At 38.3% G+C, this 8,496-nt stretch overlaps 1 pseudogene; it reads right to left on the reverse strand.

Annotated features, from left to right (window-relative positions):
* Positions 1-2,714: 2,714 nt before the first annotated feature.
* On the reverse strand, positions 2,715-4,194 carry LOC143664096 (glutathione reductase, mitochondrial pseudogene; annotated as a pseudogene).
* Between the last annotated feature and the right edge of the window lie 4,302 nt (positions 4,195-8,496).

The following is an 8,496-nucleotide window of genomic DNA, read 5'->3' on the forward strand; positions in this document are numbered from 1 at the left end:
ACAAGGGGGCGGGGGGCAAACATTGCAAGTGAAGTCACTGCACTTCCTCCTACGTGGGACATGACATCTAGGGGTGAAAGTCTCCCTGGCATCTTGGGATCAACAATTCCATTCTGACCAAAAGGGGGAAAAGAAGTATAATAAAGTGTCGGTGGCTGAGAGCACATAAAGTTGAAAGGTTACTCAGGAGGTTGCTCTTACAGAAGCTTCAGGTAGACCTTGCTACCTAACATAACCTGCCAAACCCCAACCAGGACCACTCCAGCCAATCCTAAAGAACACCTAGGGCAAACTATAAGATTCCACAAGGGTTCCATGCACTAGAATAACTTTCCAGAAACCTACAAACTCCAGATGGGTCCCTGGACCAGATAAGTCCTGAAACCTAGAGAGCCCATCCTCTCCAGAACATCTGTTAGTTCCATCTCCCTATTCCATATTAGTGACAAACCATTCCAATATGAAAAAGAATGACCATAGCCCAAAGACCCCTAAAGAGAAGGATAGAAAGATAAAAGGTGATGGTCGAGTTACACAGTGAAGACAGGATTTAACAAATGAATATGAATGCTGAATAATTAAACATATCTCTTTTAGTCACCAGTATCTTAGAGCAGCAAGAAGTTAAAACCTAAAATTGTGGAATCTTAACCCATGTCAAACTCTGAAATATGTTCTACAACTAATCGTGGTGCTGAGCTTTGAAATTTATTGCTTTTTTGCATATATGTTTTTCACAAAAGAAAAAATTTTATTGTGGTGATAAAATATTTAAGCCCTTTAGCCTCCTATATTCTGGAGCAGCTAGAAGGAAAAATCTGAGAGGATCATATGGTAGCCCATGAGAAACTCTGGGATCTGTCCTGTAACAACTTGAAGAGTGCTTTGAAAACTATTGCTTTTTTCTTTCTTTGCTTACTATATATGTTATACTAGACAATAAAAAAGTTAAAAAAAAAATGGGGCAGAACTTTCATTTTTACATTTTCAGAGAAAGGTCACAACCTTGAAACAGCTTTGCAATATACAGAGTGCAGTACTCTGTATAAAATGCTAGAAATAATCTATGCATTTGCAGATTATTTAAACTATGACAGGCTGCTATCATCTTCCTCTATAGTCATCAAGTACATTAATTTATTGGTACTTTATATAGTTTTATACTTGAGATGAGGCCAAAACTAACAACACAGCTAGCACAGAGCTGTTTTAAAAGAAAACACTTAAAACTACTAATTTTGCTGAGAAGTGATCAAATGAAAATCAATCCTGGATAACAAAAAAATTTTTCAGTTACTTAAATAAGTTCTATTATTTACTGAAAATGTCCACTATAAAAAGATCCTCATTAAAATAAAGAAACACATAACATTGGAACAGTAGACAGCTTAATTGAACACCATAAGTACACGGAACCTTGAGTAGGACATGAGATTTTCTTGGTTTGTCCAGAGTGATGCCCTGATAAATCCCAGAGTGATTTGATCAGTGAGTAAAAAAGTATTTGCAAAGTCCCCTTTAGGGAATGGTGAGAAAGGGGGAAAATTCAACTTCCCCAAGTTGAATTCTTGATATTCTCACAAGCAGTGCAGACAACCAAAGCTATAGGCTGAGCCCCCAATCGTGGGGGTTGTTCATCTGAAACTTAACCCCACAAAGGATAGGTCAAGCCTACTTAAAATTAGGCCTAAGACTCACCCCCAAGAGAACCTCTTTTGTTGCTCAGATGTGGTCTCTCTCTCCAGCCAACACAACAAGCAAATTCACCACCTTCTCCCTGTCTATGTGGGACACGACTCCCAGGGGTGTGAACCTTCCTGGCAATGTGGGACAGAAATCTTAGAATGAACTGAGACTTAGCATCAAGGGATTGAGAAAACCTTCTCGACCAAAAGGGGGAAGAGTGAAATGGACAAAAGTGTCAATGGCTGAGAGATTCCAAACAGAGTCAAGAGGTTATCCTGGAGGTTATTCTTACGCATTAAGTAGATATCACCTTGTTAGTCAAGATGTAATGGAGAGGGCAGGCCATGGTGGCTCAGTAGGTAAGAATGCTTGCCTGCCATGCCCGAGGACCCGGGTTTGATTCCCGGTGCCTGCCCATGTAAAAAAAAAAAAAAAAAAAAAAAATGTAATGGAGAGGCTGGAGGGAACTGCCTGAAAATGTAGAGCTGTGTTCCAGTAGCCATGCTTCTTGAAGATGATTGTATAATGATACAGCTTTCACAATGTGACTGTGTGATTGTGAAAACCTTGTGTCTGATGCTCCTTTTATGTACCTTATCAACAGACAAGTAAAACATGGAATAAAGATGAATAATAGGGGAAATAGATGTTAAAATAAATTTAGAGTGAAATGCTGGTGATCGATGAGGGGGAGGGGTGGAGGTATGGTATGCATGAATTTTTTTCTGTTTTCTTTTTATTTCTTTTTCTGGACGCAAAGGTTCTAAGAAATTATCATGATGAATATGCAACTATGTGATGATATTGTGAATTACTGATGATATATGTAGAATGGAATGATCAAAAGTTACGAATGTTTGCATTTGTTTAGTGTTTTTTGGTATTTTTTAAAAAATTAAAAATTAATAATAAAAAACATTTAAAACTATTAATTTTGCTGAGAAGTGATCAAATGAAAATCAATCCTGGATAACAAAAAAATTTTTCAATAACTTAAATAAGTTCTATGATTTACTGAAAATGTCCACTATAAAAAGATCCTTATTAAAATAAAGAAACACATAACATTGGAACAGTAGGTAAAGATGACTAGTTGGTTCATAGGTCTCTTGGTCCAGCTGTCAATGGCACATCTTTGTTCTCAGTGAAGGGTGACCAGCTCTTCTGAAGAGGTGGGGTGAATGGCAGCCATGTCGTCGAAGTTGGCCTTGGTTGCACCCATTTTTACCACAACAGCAAAGCCCTGCAGCATATCATCATACTCAATTCCTTGCATAGGGATCCCAACCTGTTCCTCTTTGTTGGCACATATCATTTTCAGCACACATTTTGTTTTCTTTCTGGTAACTGCATGATACATTAGGATAAAGGAGGTTAAATAGATCTTCACATTTTCTTGTCTATATTTAGAAATCACCTGATCTTCTGTGAGTCCTACTGTCCCAGTGTGGGGGGTGGGGGGGGGGGGATGCTGAAGACCAGTGTAGAAAAGTTCTCATAGTCTAATTTGGAATATTCTTTGCCTTCAAATAGTCTGTGGGCTAGTTTTCAGCCAGCAGCTATTGCAACTGGTTTAAGAAGAGCTTTTCCACACACTTTCCCAGCTGCATAGATGCCTTTTACATTGGTATTCTGGAATTCATCTGCTATGATACGACTACTCTCATCAGTCTGAATACCAATTCACTTAAATTAAGGCTGCTGGAATTTGGGTCTGGCCCAGCAGCTCACAGCAAGCAGTCAACATGCACAGTCATGGCAGAGGTGAGTTTCTTCTCAGGAACTGAACCAACCATGTAGAATTCCAAGCCAGACAAGGTCTGTTAACATCCCCGACCTGTGGGTATTCCAGGATCTCTATGCTAGCATCCTCCAGCAGTTTGAACTGATGATTGAATAAAAATTTCTATGTACCTCATGCCATATCATTTTGACATCTAAGTGATGTCTTAGAGCCCGGGGCTGAAATGATCCTGGCCATGTCCACAGCAATATAACTTGTACCAATGATGACACTGTGGCTAGGCAATTCTTCTACTTGAGAAAAATCTATCACTGGTTATTCGTAGGCTGGTTCCTGTGGCAATCAGATGTGAGAAGCGGTATATTATTTCCCCTTGACTTCTCCTGTGGGCTCAGGATTGCCTGTGAAAGCTGCATGGCCATGGATGATTTTTATATGGGCCTTGTTAGGTTGTTTTGATGGTGTTCAGACAGCTCACGTACATATCCCACATTTCCTTTATAACATTCCAATTAAATGTACTCTTACAGCTTTCAGACCCTACACGTGGTCATGCATGAGCTCAAAGTGGACAGCTGTGTTCCATATTACCTTTTTGGGTACACAGCCAACATTTATGCAAATGCAGTCCAGCTTGTGGCTCTCTGCCACGTGGCCCTGGCACTGGCGAGCCCACCCAAGCCACCCCTGATCACCAGGTAGTTGAAGGAGGTCATGGCAGTGGGTGGCGGGCACTGGAGCTCTTACTGCTGCCTCTGTGCCATGGCATGAGAGGAGGCATGCAGGGTACCGTAGGGCTGTTTCCTGTACTCTTAAATCAAAATCTTAATTCCAGCAGAATGTCAAGGAAAAATAAAGCATTTAAAATTCCTTTAGTAGGGGGTGCACTTGTGGTTCAGTGGTAGAATGCTCGCTTTCTATGAGGGAGACCTTGGTTCAATTTCCAGACCATGCTCCCAAAAAAAATCCCTTAAGTAGAAGAATTTGTTCTCATGGTAGAGGATTCTGGAAGTTTTAGAAAGGAAGCTAAAGGTGTTCATTATGGGCAATATTTTTTCATTACATTCTCTAGTACACAATAAGGTGGGAAATTAAACATTTATGTAGTATAGCTGACTGTTATACTTGACTATCTATTTAAGAAGAGCACATGTTAAGGTTAAAAACCTTAACTATTGAGGGAACTGCCTGAAAATGTAGAGTTGTGTTCCAGTAGCCATGTTCCTTGATGATGATTGAATAATGATATAGCTTTCACAGTGTGACTGTGTGATTGTGAAAACCTTGTGTCTGATGCTCTTTTTATCTACCTTGTCAACAGATGAGTAGAACATATGGAGTAAAAATAAATAATAGGGGGAACAAATGTTAAAATAAATTCAGTTTGAAATGCTAGTGATCAATGAAAGGGAGGTGTATAGAATGTAAATTTTTTTCTGTTTTTGCTTTATTTTTCTGTTGTCTTTTTATTTCTTTTTCTGAATTGATGCAAATGTTCTAAGAAATGATCATGATGATGAATATGCAACTATGTGATGATATTGTGAATTACTGATTATATATGTAGAACGGAATGAGCATATATTAAGGATGTTTGCGTTTCTTCCTTGTAATTTTTTTAATTAATAAAAAATTATTTTTAAAAAAAACCTTAACTATTTTGAACACTATTCCCCCAAATCCTCCAAGTGTTTTCTTTTCTCCAATTCAATTAGATAAAGCTATTTACCATTTTAGTGTGTCTAGTCAGCTTTTGAAATGTACTCAAATGAAATGTTCTGAGGAACTAAGACTGTGTTGTTTGTTAAGCAGATGTTCATATTCAGAGTTTACCAAAATCTGCCCGAGATCTACATCTCCACCTTTATCTTCCAGAATTCCCCTCCACAAACCCTTTTCTCTAGCCAAGCTGTGTTGCTTCCTGTTGAAACAGAGCTCGAAGGATATTAAGGAATGATGAGAAAGAGAGAAAGAAAGGAAGAAAAGAAAGACAAACACAAATGGGTTCAGGGGGTCTGAAGCTTAATTCTACATCAGACATCAGACAACTTTATTCTTAACCAGATCCTGGTTATATACTACAGGATGTCAATAGATATGCAGGCATTTCCTGAGGGAGCAAAGTTCTTATCTTTCAGTGTTCTTCATACTTAACATAACCATTTGGGGTAAACATTCTCTTCCTCCCAAACTGCTCTACGTAACAATCTCCACGGTTTACTGCCACCATCCTGAGGCCAGCTGCTTCCAACAAATTCTGCAGGTCTTGTTTTAACCCTTGGCTCCTACAAAGCTGGTTTATTTTCTACCCACCAAATTATTAATTGGCATTTTTATTTCCAAAATTCTGATAATTTTGTTCTGCTCTAGCATTTTCTCTTTCCCTCTGTCAGTCCTTCAGAATCTATTTCAGCTTCTGTCCATTAGTTCATTCAGTTAACACCAGTTGCAGTGCAATACATTGTCTAGAATATTGGAGAAACAAACATTTAAAAACAAGTATATGTCCTCATATAATTCATATTCTGGCAGGAAAAACACATAACAAGATGAATCAAAACACTAATTATTTAATTACAATTGTGATAAGTAGTAGAAATGAGATACAGGAACTGGGAAAACAAATAATGGGGGGAAATGACCTGGTTTGGGGGATAAGGAAAGCTTCCTTCAGAAAGCATTTGTGAATTGAGTTATTGGAAGAATGAATAGTAGGTTTGAGAGGGGCAAGAGAGGTCAACAAGTGAATAAATATCAACATAGGAAAAAGACTCCTAAGGATGAGAAAGCTCAGCCTTGGGATGTAGGAGTGTGTGTGTAGGGGTGGGAGTGCCATGTTCCTGGAAACTTTTTATTCTAAATCCTGTGGGTGTGGAGAGGGTGTGATTCTCCTCAAGGGCTCCTAAGAAAGATTCAGGATTCACAGGGCCTGGGGCACATTCTGCTCTCTAAGACAGATCTGGTTGCCTTTCTAGGGGAAGAAGGCTGTTAATCGCAGGAAAAAGGTTACGTATGGAAAAAAAAAATGCAGAACCTACACACACTGTCTACAGTAGACTATCAACAAAGACCACTAGCATCAGATAACCAACCTAGCACCAGTAAGTGGCTAGGCATATGGGCAAGAGATGGCTCCAGGAGAATGGAGGCTCTGAAGGGAGGAGGGGGTAGACATTCAGAGAGACTGAAGAGCGTTGTAGACAATGGACCCAATTACCCACTCTGTCACAAGTCCCTGGAGCCATACATTGGCCTAGTTTTCATTGTATATAAGGGGTATGAAATTTAAAAATAAAACTCTCATTTCATTTAATCTCGAGATGTTTACCAATTTCTCTAGCAATTTCTTCTCTGACCCACTGATTAAGGGTGCATTATTTAATCTGCATATATTTGAAAGGTCTGGTTATTTAGTGGTTATTGGTTCTACCTTCATTCTATTGTGATCAGAGAAAATACATTGAGTAATTTCAGTCTTTTTAAATTTATAAAGACCTGTTTTGTGGCCCAACATATGATCCATCAAGGAGAATGTTCCATGAGTCTTAGAGAAGAATGTATATCCTCGTGTTTTGGGGTGTAATGATCTATATATGTGTGTTAGGTCTAATGCATTTATCAGATTGTGTAAATTCTCCATTTCCTTGTTGATTCTCTGGTTGTTTCATCTATAAGAGAAGAGTGGTGGATTGCAGTCTACCACTATTATTGTCGACACATCTGTTGTTCCCTTTAGTTTTGCCAATGTTTGCCTCACGTACTTTGGAGCTCCTTGATTGAGAGTATAAACATTTGACTGTTATTTCTTCTTGGTGAATTTTCCCTTTTATTAATATGTAATGCCCTCTGTCTCTTATGATGTCTTTACGTTTAAAGTCTATTTGGTCTGATATTAGTATAATTACTACTGTTTTCTTTTGGTTACAACTTGCATTGAACATCTTTTTCCATCCTATTTGTATTCTTGGGTCTAAGATGAGTCTCTTGTAAGCAGCATATGGATGGTTCATATTTCTTAATCCGTTCTGTCAGTCTGTATCTTTTAATTGGTGAGTTTAGTCCATTAACACCCAAAATTATTAACATCCAAAGTTATTACTGTATAATAACATTTCTTGAATCTACCATCTTATCCTTTGGTTTGCATTTGTCAGATCTATATATTTTCCCCTCTTTCTCTTTCTCTTATTGGTACTCTTCAGTTCTGTGCCCTCCTGCAGACTTCCCTCTCCTGTCTTTTTTTCAGCCAACAGAACTCCCTTTAGTATTTCTTATAAGTCCAGTCTTGTTGACAGATTCTCTCAGCCTTTGTCTGTCTGTGAAAATGTTAATCTCTCCCTCACTTTTGAAGGATAATTTAGCTGGACACAGAATTCTTGGCTTGAAGTCTTTCTCATTTAGGATTTTAGATATATCATACCACTGCCTTCTTGCCACCATGGTGCCTGTAGAGTAGTCCGAACTGTCTTATGTAGTTTCTCTTGTATGTAATGAGTTGCTTTTCTCTTGCCGCTTTCAGGACTTTTTGCTTTGCTTCAATATTTGACAACTTGATTAGTATGTGTGTTGGAGTAGGCTTATTAGGATTTATTCTATTTGGGATTCATTAGACTTCTTTGATTTGCATATTTGTGTCTTTTATAAGGGTTGGGAAAATTTCCCCAATTATATCTTCAACTAACGTTCCCGGCCCTTTACTCTTCTCTTCTTCCTCTGGGACATTGATGATTCTTATATTTGCACAGTTCATGTTGTCCATCATTTCCCTAAGATCCACTTCAATTTTTTCCGTCTTTTTGCCATTTGTTTTTTGTGCATTCGAATTCAATTGTCCTGTTCTCTAGTTTGCTTATTCTTTTTTCCTGCCTCTTCAAATCTGTTGTGTCTCTAGTATATTTTTAATTTGGGCTACAGTATCTTTCATCTCTGTGACCTCTTCATCTGCTGTTGTGTGTCTCTAGTATATTTTTAATTTGGGCTACAGTATCTTTCACCTCTGTGATATCCACTATTTTTGTTTATTCTTTCAGATTCTTCTTTATGTTCCTCTAGTCATTAGCCCACCC

Source organism: Tamandua tetradactyla, chromosome 2, assembly GCF_023851605.1.
Source record: "Tamandua tetradactyla isolate mTamTet1 chromosome 2, mTamTet1.pri, whole genome shotgun sequence".
Classification (NCBI taxonomy): domain Eukaryota; kingdom Metazoa; phylum Chordata; class Mammalia; order Pilosa; family Myrmecophagidae; genus Tamandua; species Tamandua tetradactyla.